This window comes from Cydia fagiglandana, chromosome 3, assembly GCF_963556715.1.
Source record: "Cydia fagiglandana chromosome 3, ilCydFagi1.1, whole genome shotgun sequence".
NCBI classification, from domain to species: domain Eukaryota; kingdom Metazoa; phylum Arthropoda; class Insecta; order Lepidoptera; family Tortricidae; genus Cydia; species Cydia fagiglandana.
Window position 1 is genome coordinate 20609826 of NC_085934.1, and position 11611 is coordinate 20621436.

At 37.6% G+C, this 11611-nt stretch overlaps 1 long non-coding RNA gene across 3 annotated transcripts; it reads right to left on the minus strand.

Moving 5' to 3' along the window:
* Nucleotides 1-1524: 1524 nt before the first annotated feature.
* LOC134680329 (uncharacterized) lies at nucleotides 1525-9508 on the minus strand. Of its 3 annotated transcripts, XR_010100444.1 has the most exons (4): nucleotides 9112-9508; nucleotides 6589-6777; nucleotides 2988-3082; nucleotides 1525-2457 (listed from the first exon to the last, which is right to left on the minus strand). It is a non-coding gene; the product is annotated as an uncharacterized LOC134680329 (long non-coding RNA). The 3 variants fall into 3 exon arrangements; XR_010100442.1 differs by lacking the exon at nucleotides 2988-3082; XR_010100443.1 differs by lacking the exon at nucleotides 1525-2457 and having other exon boundaries at nucleotides 2757-3082.
* Between the last annotated feature and the right edge of the window lie 2103 nt (nucleotides 9509-11611).

Sequence of the window (11611 nt, forward strand, 5' to 3'; positions counted from 1 at the left end):
AACTTTGCCCCCGAGTCAAACAGATAACTATTGCTGCGGGGCGGGGGCGGGGGCGGGGGCGGGGGCGGGCGCGGGTGGGGGGCCTGATAGGGCTGTTGACATGAATCGCGAATATATAACATGTTATATGTTTACCATACCATAATATTAGAATGCTGCAAGTGTATATTTGCAAGTGTAAATATGCTTAACAAATTATTTAAAAATATGAATCAATAATTATCATGATAGTATTAAGGTTCAAATCTATGTAACGGCTCATACGAGTTAACATGTTTTGGTAATGTATTTAGGACGATCGACCACCTCGATGTAGACGAGTTGAATCTTAATACTATCACGATACGGGATACGGATTTAAAGGACATTGTTGCTTTAGCACGTGGCTAGGTATAATAGAGGTAGGTACGGGAGCTAAACCGCCCGTAGGTATAAAAGAAATAATGGTTTTTGTTAAAAGCTTAGGGTCTTAGGCGTAAACATAAGGCATAGGTATATACTATAATAGTAGATGCAAATAATCCAATTAGCTCCAGGATGGTAGTGTAATATGTGGTTCGTATACTTCGTATGCGTGCATGTGCCTCCATCAATTGGTTGAACAAGACAGATTCGAACTGTCGACCTCCGTCTGTGGTGATGTGAAGAGCATCAAGCATGCCAAACCGAGAAATCTACCAAAACCAAACCAATCTACTAAAAGTTTGCAAAGCTCACCGTTTCTACTACTGTTTTAACATTGTTCTATTGATAAATTACTTGGCTATCGGCTACCATAGTATTTGCGGATTCCTGAATTCGACGCCACTTTTATTCTACACGTCGTGAAAAATATTGCGGCGTCGATTTTGGCGTCCTTTGTGTGACGTAACACAAAAAAAAACACATACATTTTCTTCATTTTGTGTTACATTCTTTCATATTTTTGTGAATATTCCATTGTGTTACCTACACTTTTTTGCAATTCACTCGTTTACGGGTTTTACTAGTGCTGCACTCTGGCAACAGAACATTGTATTCTCTATCGCCATAATTTGTGACGTTTTCAACCAAAAGGTTAACATTGTCGGTTGTCGACGAGGCTGATTTCAAATTGAAGCTTTATGGAAATAGCGCCTTATTGACAACAGATAATAAGAACCCATTTGGTTGAAAATGATACATTTGTCCCTATTAACATAATTTAGCCATAATTTCATGAAAGCATTTTTCAGCTTTAGATGTGCATATGCAGTCATGCACATCTAAAGCTGTAAAATACAGACTTATAATTCGAAATGTAATAAGTGACTTAGGAACATATTCCGATTGATCAAACTTTAATTATTCTATGTGCGGCAATTAGCACTGTACGTAAATACATACCTATTTCGAAAATTTAACCGGCCATATGTAAGTACTTACTGCAACTACAAAACGTTGTGCGAATAGTTAAGGTGGTTCGCTTTCCATACAAAAAACAATTGCGTTATATTAAGTAATTACTAATTACACACTATTAGGTACTTATGTAATTGTTTTTTTTGTATGGAAAGCGAACCACCTTAATTGCCAACGAGAGGCGATAAATTGAAACACGATCTATAGGTCAGGAAATGAATGCTCAAAAAACGTTGTAGAGGGAAATGCTAGGAACACAGTTTTTGACTCCGTAACTTTGTTTGGACTATAACTAGTCTACCCCCCAGCACCGGGGCTACAGCCGGGGACTTTTGATATGTTCACCTCCTAACTAGTCCAAACAAAGTTACGTAGTCAAAAATTGTGTTCCTAGCATTTCCCTCTATAACTTCTTATTGCTTGGCCTACTAAGGGAGTTCTACTTTTCGAACATGTATGTTTGGGACTGCTTCTAACTCGACCTAGCAGAGATACTATTTTCTTGCGCATGATTGCCAGAAAACTTCTAGCTTCGCAAAACATGCCAGATGCACTACATCTACGAGGTAAGCCCAACAGCATTCTGAATGCATTGTTATACTGCACTTTTAATGCATCGTAGGCTCGCTTCGTATAGTTAACCCACAGGCCACTCGAGTAAAAGGAATGGCAATATGCTCTAAAGAGCGTTGTACCTTGACATTACTGATATTTATTAACATAAAAGGTTTACATTTGCTCCATGTGAAGCTGTTGGAGGAAAGAAAATAATAAAACTCATGAACTTTCCTTTTCAATATTTTACTGACAGGTGAATAGGTTCTAAAAATGTAGTGCAATTTCCTTTACCTTCGTATTTTCACGGATACGTCCGAACGTCTCATATATGCTACTTGTATTTCAGTCAATACAAACAGTACTGAGGCGAGGTTGACTAAAGTAGCTTTTATACCTAACTATTCGTATCTTCCCCTGCAATTGGCGACTCACACGAAGACGTCAGTCGCCCGAGGCGCGCGACGCACGTCCGGCGCCGGCGACTCAGCAGAGACTCATTCTGGCTGCTTGTATCAGCTCCTGAAATTTGAGAATAATTATATTTAGAATATTTGTTTAAAATGATTTTATCAGTGCAACATGAACTTTAATTCACTTCCATAACTTTCCTGGCTTATTTTATATAGGCCCTACATACATAGATGTCGCTAGAAATAGGTACGTAACTTTTCTGAAAACCTAAATGTTAAATGTTTTAAAATTATGCCTGCTTATATGACCTTGTATTATCGTAGTTTATATAAACTGATATGTCGTTTTTACAAACACTCCCTCAGTGGACTTGTTGTACAAAGTAGCAACAAAGGTCTTTCAAATTCTGAAAGTGTCATTGCGGGATTGTCCATATGAGTATGACACCAACGAAACGGCCAAGCCGTACTGTTTGACCAAGATGTTGGCTTTATACTGTTAGAGCTTATAAAGTTAGGAATGACAGAGTAAAAGTCTTGGTACCTACTACGGGATCTGATAACTTTTTTAGTGTAAAAGCTTTATGCAACTAGTCTTGGCAACACTTTACATTAAATGTTTTCGTGGGTTGTTCTAACCTCAAAAGTAGTAAGGTTGTCTGGAAGAGATCGCTTTTTAGCGATAAGACCGCCTGTTGTTTAATCTCTTCTTCCTGTATTATTTGTATTGTTTTCTGTAATGAGGTGTGCAATAAAGAGTATTTGAATTGTATTGTAGTATACTGTAATTGAGGTAATCTGAAAAAAAAACCGGCCAAGTGCGAGTCGGGCTCGCGTTCCAAGGGTTCCGTATATTACACAATTTTTAACAATCAGTGCCGGATTAAGATATTTTGATGCTTTAAGCATTTCTAGACCATGGTGCCCCCTCTCCCTAGGGTCATCAAGATTACATTGATTTTTTTTGGTAAATTGAGAGAAGTTCAATGCCGCATTACAGCTGAGAATGGAAATCAGTCACATCATTTTATCACGAAAATTGACAGTGCCGTTGCAGTAATGTTGCAACAGAGTACCTAATACTGCTGCAGTCGCCACCCGAATGTCACCTTTATCATATCTAAGAAAGTGATTGAAACGCGAGCGAAGCGAGCGCGAAAATTTTTCGATATAAAAACGCAATATGATAGACAGTTGTACATTTTTACTTTTAGTATGGAAATCAGTCACATCATTTTATCACGGAAGTTTTAATCATTTTTTATCATTTTATTTGCGATAAAAAAGGTTATATACAAGTTGTTTCTGTAAAATTATACATTTTTAAGTCCCATCTTTCTTAACTGACTATGCAGCATGCAAATTTTAGTGTAATATATACCTAACTTAACCTACTTAAACTAGTTTAATACAAATTAATTATCAACAACAATAGAAATAAAAATACACTGTCAATTATGAAATAATAATATATCATGTATCTATCTCAAACAAAACCACTTCAATTAACATAATTTAAAAACTAGATTGTTGATTTACAAGGTATTCATTAATAGAATAAAATGTCGAAGACAGCAGCCATTGAAAAAGTGCTCTTTTAAATTTACTATTGGGCAATTCTCTTATGTTGTTGGGTAACTTATTAAATATATTGACACACATAGCATAACAATTTTTCTTAAAAGTGGCAGTTCTTTGCATTTTATTTATGACCAGCCTGTTAGTGTTCCTAGTATTTCTTAGGAATACTTCGTTGGCTGTTTTAAACATAGGCCAAGAAATAAGAAGTTATAGAGGGAAATGCTAGGAACACAATTTTTGACTCCGTAACTTTGTTTGGACTAGTTAGGAGGTGAACATATCAAAAGTCCCCGGCCGTAGCCCCGGTGCTGGGGGGGAGAGGGGGGAAAGAAGGTCTCATTTTTCGGTTTTTCTCTAATATCTTGGAAAATTTGCGTCTTAGCGACATGACTACTGAGACAAACCAAAAGCTGATAAAATTTGTTACAAGTTTTATTCAGTCAAGTTTTTCGATATCTTTCATTTTCGTATAAATCGGGGGTGTTGACTTCATTTTTGGTATCACATTGACACCATTCCTTAGAAAAAACATATAAACTTTAAACAAATACCTTTTTTTTTAATTCCTCTTCACGCTTAAACCGCTCAACCGATTTAATTGTAATTTGGTATACAGATATTTCGAGTCCCAAGACAGGACATAAGATACTTTTTATCTCAATAATCATCCTTTAAAGTTGTGAAATGGAGTATGGGGGGAATTCAACTTCGTCAACGAAACTGAATTCCTGAGGTAAATACTGCTTAAGATAAAGTTTGAAGTCATGTTAGGTATCATTTTCATCTAAATCACAGATGTATACCATCCTAAATTTCACCTAAACCGGTTCAGCGGTTATTGACTCCTCATACAAACTTCCACCCCACTTTCCACATCCTCAAAAGATGCTTTTGGTTATAAAAACCATCCTATGTCCTGTGTCGAGACTGAAACTATTTCTATACCAAATTTTAACGAAATTGGTTCAGCGGTTTAAGCGTGAAGAGGGATTCTTAATTTTTTTTTTTTAATTTTGGTTTTACTTCGGAATAGTGCCAATGTGATAACATAAATGAATTCAGCGCCCCCGATTTATACGAAAATGATATCAAACATGGCCTAACAGCATCACTGATGTAGATATCAAGATAAAATTAAAATCCCTAAATAAACTTTCAAGAGCGGGTATCTCAAAAACTATTCAAGATATCGAAAAACTTAACTAGATAAAACTTGTAACTAATTTTATGAGCTTTCGGTTTGTCTTAGTAGTCATGTCGCTAAGATGCAAAGTTTCCAAGATATCAATGAAAAACCGAAAAATTCGACCTTCTTACCCCCCTCTACCCCGCAGCACCGGGGCTACAGCCGGGGACTTTTGATATGTTTACCTCCTAACTAGTCTAAACAAAGTTACGGAGTCAAAAATTGTGTTCCTAGCATTTCCCTCTACAACGTTTTTTGAGCATTCATTTCCTGACCTAACAGGTCTATATTTAACTTAACTAAGTTGACAGTACTTTGCAACAGAGTAATGTTGCTGCAGTCGTCACCCGAATGTCACCTTTGTCATACCTTAGAAAGTTATTGAAAAGGCGAGCGAAGCGAGCGCGAAAATGTTTCGATATAAAAAACGCAATTTTACTTTTAGGCCGAACCAGGCCCGAATCCTGGCATTTTGGTGCTCCCCCCTGAACGTGGTGCCCTAAGCACGTGCTTGTTTTGCTTATTGGTTAATCCGGCACTGTTAACAATGTATTTTTTATGTGAAACGTGAGTGAAATCTAACACTTTAAACTCTCGCGTTTTGTACATATATTTAATTACACAAACGGGTCTACCGCGTTTGGACGCGCGTTTGGTTGGCGTTTGTGGGTTTGTTGGGACGTCAGTCTTTCCGTGACCACAGCTAGTGCAACTCAGCTGAAACGTCGGAATTAAAGGTAAAAACAATGAAATTATATCGCGGTAGACCCGTTTGTGTAATTAAATATGTGATTGAAATCTCTTTAAAAAATCCGTAGGGGTCGGATCTAAAACTGTAATTAAGTCCGACTCACGCTTGACTGTACATTTATAATAGGTTTTCCTGTCATCTATAGGTATAGACCTATTTTATGTATTTTTTTCAAAATTTTAGACTTAGTAGTTTCGGAGATAAAGGGGGGGGGGCGGAATGGTCATTTTTTGCCTATTTTCTTGAATAACTTCTAAACTGTTTATTCGAAAATTATAAAAAAAATATATTTGAGATCCTTACAATAAGCTCTTTAATTTGATATGTAACATGATATAATTTGAAATTTTTTTTTTTATATTTTTTTCATTTACCCCCCAAAAGTGGCCCCCATGTTTAAAATTAATTTGTTTACGTTACATGTCCATATTTGGGTCACAAACTTACATATGTGTACCAAATTTCAACTTGATTGGTCCAGTAGTTCCGGAGAAAATCGGCTGTGACAGACGGACAGACTGACAGACAGACAGACTGACAGACAGACGCACGAGTGATCCTATAAGGGTTCCGTTTTTTCCTTTTGAGGTACGGAACCCTAAAAAGGACTATAATTATTAAAATCATTTAAATTAATTAAGGTAAATGTGTGGAAGACTGTCAGGTAAGACGACAAGCTCTTTCAATCCTTCAACTCTTGCACTTGTGCATTCTCTACTTACAGAAGTTTTGTAGAGCAGAATAAGCGAATCCATGTAGATGTAGTGTAGGGACGCTCGGCAGGAAGCAGGTGGGCTGTCGATCACGTGTTGCGTTCATTCAGCCCAATTCCCTAGAGTTGGAGCTGCAGCTAGGTTACTGTCCCGGCGGCATTAAGTGCCACACCATTCTCCTCGAATCTTCTTGTTTTCCTGCAGAACAGAAGAACATCTTTAAGTTCGTTTTCTTTCAGTGTGTCTTTACCGAATGTATTATACCGCGGTGCCGCATACATGAATTACATGATAAGTTCGCCTTTGTACTAATGATGTGTGTTCTTTCATGTTTTATGTTTCTTTTTGTACAAGGACTATACCAAACAAATTTAAGAATATCCACAGATGGCTCAAAAACAAATGAAGGGACCGGATGTGGTGTCTTCTCGGAGGACCTGAACATATACATCTCAAAACCCCTGGGTTACACTGGGAACACAATACGGGATTCCAAGCTGAATGTGTAGGAATAATGGAAGCTTGCAAAGCGATAAAAAGACGAGAAGTAAAACAAGAGAATATACTAATACTGTCAGACAGTAAATCAGTACTGCAAGCACTAGGTAGCTACAAACTTACATCGGAACTCATACTTGAATGACATCGAGGCCTCACTGAAGTGAGCAAAGAAGGCAACAAAGTAACAGTATAATGGATAAAGGGGCATAGTGGATCAAGAGGAAACGATGCAGCGGATGAACTGGCCAGGAAAGGTTCAGAAACCAGCTTCACAATAAGTTGTTGTTGTTGTTGTTGTCCTAAGGCACCCCAGAGGTGCAAAGGGCCTTCACAAGCTCGCGCCACGCCTTCCTATCTTCAGCGACCACTCTGGCCTCGCTCCAGCTCAACCCGACCGCTCGTAGTTCATTTGTGACGGACTGCTGCCAAGAGTGTCACAATAAGTACTGGACTAAAATGAACACCTGTAGGCAGACCAAAGAACAAAACTACAAGCTTACACCAAAATATTACTAAAAACACCCAGACACGTTTTACGATTACAGTGAGTTTTTTAATATTCCATTAGTAATTTAATAATTAATACAGGCGTGACATTTGTATAGTACCGATATAAATTACATTCTCATTGTTAATAATAATTTCGATATATTGCAAATTTTAACGATTAATTTTATTTATATAATTTGGATTATGTTTACAGGTATATGCACATAGAATACTAGACCAATACTAGTACTTATATGGAAAAAAAGACATGTAACAAATTGTTATCAATAAATTTTTCATTTCATTTCATTTCATTCATTTCATTTCATTTCACACCAACTACGCAAAATAGTAGGATTAATCACAGGTCATAACAGACTAATCCAGCGGTCGGCAACCTTTTAGCAGCCAAGGACCAAATAGTAGTTACCGAAGTTGATGCGGGCCGCACTTTGTTAATATTTATGACTTTATCAGACATTGTTGTTTGTCAATATTACATACAAAATAGCCTAGGAGGCACGCGGGGTGCAAGTGAGAGGTTCGCGGGCCGCTTGTTGCCGACCGCTGCACTAATCAAACACCTACATAATATGGGTAAAACAGACAGCCCCATGTGCAGAGTGTGCATGGAAGAAGAAGAAACAGTAAAGCATATTCTCCTACACTGTAGGTAGAAGTATACAGGAACCAATACCTAGGGACTCCGTGCACATTGAAGGAGGCAGTTAGCGACCTGAAGACACTGCTAGGTGTCATGGAGGAGCTGGGGCCACCCCATAAACACAATTGTTTTTGCTCTTAAGTAGTAGTTTTTGATGGTGTTTGACCCATTGATCAGTGACCCAGTCTCAGTTTTTCTGATAAACAGCTGTCTTAATGGACTCACCAATATGTTTTGCAGAAACCTCCACCTTGTAGCATACACCTTGTTTTCTCAGTCAATCTCAATATAAATAAATATATTGGGACATTTTTACACAAATTGACCAAGTCCCACGGTAAGCTCAAGAAGGCTTGTGTTGTGGGCACCCAGACAACAATATAATTATTCAATATACAAATATCTGTCTCATCAAACAAATAAATTCCCTAACCAGGATTTGAACCCAGAACCATCAGCTTCACCGGCAGGGTCACTAGGCTAGGCACCCACTAGGCCAGACTGGTTGTCAAATATAACCAAGATATTCTTTTGAACAAACTGCCATGTCACTGCTGGTTTCAATCTGTGCCCTTCATAATCTACATACTTACTGCTGTCTGTCTCTCATGCAGTCTAAAAAAATTAAGTGTGGGGTACAAACTTTGTGTCGGTCGAAAGTCGAAACCCTCTTGCCTTATCTCCTGATCCACCTTTCAATACTGGTCATCACTCAAGTAATTTTCCAAATTTCTGGGAATACTTCTAGCTCGAGACAGAGGTTAAATATGTGCCATAGCGGCTCCGCCAGCACCATGCTGTACAGTCCATACGCACGAGGGAATACCATGCGGACACGAAGATTTTTTTAGCTTAAGTTGTTGAATTGCGGCACTTACCTCCAACTTCGGCTTCTCCATTAATTAATATTTTTTCAGTACCTCGTACCTCTACTGAGTCTACTGTTTCTTTTATTAGAATTCATTTTATTGTATTTGTAAACCAACAAGTGTCAATACAATACTGTCAATGTCACTGAAAGATGGCACTAGAAAAAACCGATTATTTTTAAATTGTCAAGAGCTAATGTCAGAACGTCCCTACTAATTTTGACAGCTCCCTTAAAAAAAAGAATCTCTCTGGTTTTTGGCTTCCTATTATTGGGTCGTACATTATTGGGTCGGGCTTTCTCGACCTGTACCAATAATGCGCAGCCCAATAATTGAAAGCCAAGGGACTCAAATTATTGGACGCGAATTATGGGGTCGTACATTATTGCCCTGTGAAAAGAGTGGCTTCGTATAAAGTAGCTAACACACTATCGCACCGCACCAAGGTCATTGTGGGACGCACCCATAAGTAAGAGGGAGAAAGGGATATCGCTTTCTCCCTTTTACTTATGGGTGCGTCCCACAATGACCTTGGTGCGGTGCGGTAGTGTGTTAGCTACTTTATCGCCCCGGACCAATATTGCGGGGTTATTCCCACTAGTTACCACCAAGTTGTTACCAGTGGTAACTACTGGGAATTTTTTTCCCACCTTTTACCACTGGTAACTACTGGGAATAAAAATTCCCAGTAGTTACCACCAACTCGGTTTAGTGGTAACTACTGGGAATTTTTATTCCCAGTAGTTACCACCAAAATTTTGTTAGAGTTAAATACTAATAAAAACACTATAAATAGTGTAGTATAAATATATAGAGTAATTTAATAAATAATTATAAGTCGATTAGTGTTTTAGTAAACTCCCTTAAAAGTGACCAAAAATATTGAAACAGTTTAACCGGTACTAGTACAAAAACTATGATATATGTACTAAAGGATAATTTTAATAATCCATTTAGATGATTTTTCAAGTGATTTTATTAGGTAATTCAAAATAACTCTATTTATACTATTCATACCTACTGTTTTTATTAGTATTTAACACTAACAAAGTTTTGGTGGTAACTACTGGGAATAAAAATTCCCAGTAGTTACCACTAACCCGAGTTGGTGGTAACTACTGGGAATTTTTATTCCCAGTAGTTACCAGTGGTAAAAGGTGGGAAACAAATTCCCAGTAGTTACCACTGGTAAAAACTTGGTGGTAACTAGTGGGAATAACCCATATTGCGCGGCCCGAGAATGCTCAACCCAGGAATGTACAGCCCAATAATACGCGTCCACCATGGACGCCTATTATTGGGCTGTACATTCTTGGGTTGAGCATTATTTGGTCGTACATTAGTGGCTCCCATGCTCTAGTTTCCTAGGATAGCGGTGCCGTCATATAGCGGCCGTCTTCATACAAATACTATGACATCCATATTTAGCCGTATTATTTAGTATGGAAACGGCCGTTATATGACGGCACCGCTATCCTAGAAATCCAGAGGGGCTACCGCGAAAACCGAAATTCGCAAATTGCGGGGATCTTTCTCTTTTACTCCAATGAAGGCGTAATTCGAGTGACAGAGAAAAATGCCCGAAATATGCGAAATTCGATTTCCGCGGTTATAGCCCGGAGCATTCTGCGACTTCATGAAAACGTAACAATTATATCCGCGTAATTCAAAATTTGTATGAGAAATTAACTTACGCGATTACATTTTTCAAATTCGCTTCCTTTTTTTACAGACAAACTAAGCCATGTTTGTCAGTAATAAAAGGAAACAAATTTGAAAAATTTAACATATCGTGGATAGAGTCTGTGCGGAAAGAGAAGAGTCGTGGCAGAAACGGGAACTAACATTTTAAATTTTATATGGCAATCAAACCTTTGACACCTGTCTTGTAAAATGTAAACAAACTTCTGTCGTTGTATATTTTTATTAACAAAAACCGCAAGTTTTATGTATATAATATTTTCAAAACACGATAAAACCGTACATAAAACCACAAGGAAAGTTATATTTAACATTGTTCGGTTTTGTCAGAGGGAAGAAAACGGCTAAAAGCCGACTATCGACTTACAAAAAGTCGCGGAACGTGTTTCCGCTATTCGCGGGTATTGATGTTGTATTTAATATTAAATAACTACCTATTTAATAAGCCCCCTAAGTAAATTGTCTCCGGTACATAATCGGTAAGTATATTCATTCAAAATATATTAATTTTCATAAATATGCAGGTCATTCATGATCTTTAAAATAACTGACAAATAGTCTTGATACTTGCTATTTTATGCATATTTATATGTAATTTCTTTTTCAGGATTGTGTAAAAGTACCTACGGTATCTCGAATAAAAGACCGCTAAGTAGGTGATATGCAAGAATTCGTAATCTACGTGCCGGATTCAAGCAAATCCAGTTCAGATGAAGATAGTTCTATGAGTGTCCCTGGTTGTTCTGAAGCTAGCTCAAACATAAGTGACATTGAATATTTTAATTCTAATAAAATATTTCTTTATTTG